Here is a 1051-nt window from a genome sequence, read left to right on the forward strand (position 1 = left end):
CCGGGGTTTGGTACCCAGCAGGGATTTGCCCTGACAGCTTTGGGAATGCAGGCATAAACACCCCTTCACCCTGGCATTGGGGAGTCGTCCAACAGCCTGGTCTCCGGGTGGCATCACCGGGAGGTTGGTTCGGAGCTGGTTCCAGCCAACGCTGGTCTCCCCAGCCCATCCTCCCCGTGCTTGCTTGGGAATGCTCTTGGGGCTCCCCTGCGCCCCAGTGGGATGGCTCCGGCTCTGCCCCTTTCCACTGCCCTCTTCTGCCCCCGCTTTGCACCGGGAGTGACTTTTTGGGTGGCGATGGCAGTTGTTTCGGCTTATCTCGGCCCTGCGGCGTGCCCCGGGCGCAGCTGTTTGCCTCGGGAGGAGGGTGGCTCTGGAAACCAGGACCTGCCCTCCGGGAGCTCTTGACCCCCGTCTCGACCCGATGCAAACAGGTGACATTTGCTGAGGTCCTCAGGGGGGAAAAAGAGCTGGGAAACCCGGCATTGCGGAGGAGGTCGTCTTGTGGAGCAGAGCCGGGCTCCGGTTGCGCTTTTATTTGCTTGTTAAATATTTTATTTGGCTCTTCTGATTTAGTTTTACGGTGGCTTTAATGGGATCACGCTGTTTCCCCAGCTGTCTCCGCACATGTGCAGGGGAGAGGGAGGGTGAAGGGGACTCAGCGGGGGGAGAACGGGGCAGGACCCGGCCCCCCGGGAGCTGAGAGGGCGGGAGGGGGCACGGCGTGAGGCCGGGGATGCATCCTGGGGTGCTCCTGGAGACACACAGCCCGGGGCCAGCCAGAGGAGGTGCGTTCGTGTAACCGGCCTCAAAGCATTCTCCTTCTCGGAATTTGCCCACTGGTGCTTTGAAACTGTTTTTGGAGCTGTTCCGCAGGTTCGTGGCATTCCGAGGGTGGCATTCCGAGGCAACACAGGGATGGTGCCCACGTCACGCCCGCTCCCAGGCGAGGGGTGAGGCGGCAGCCCCCCCACACCCAAGGGATGGGTGTTTTTCAGGGCCCAACATCCATCCTTGGTGACACCGGAGGCTGTCTGCCATCCCGTCCTCC

The sequence above is a fragment of the Eurypyga helias genome, unplaced genomic scaffold, assembly GCF_000690775.1.
Source record: "Eurypyga helias isolate BGI_N326 unplaced genomic scaffold, ASM69077v1 scaffold35703, whole genome shotgun sequence".
Taxonomy (NCBI): Eukaryota; Metazoa; Chordata; class Aves; order Eurypygiformes; family Eurypygidae; genus Eurypyga; species Eurypyga helias.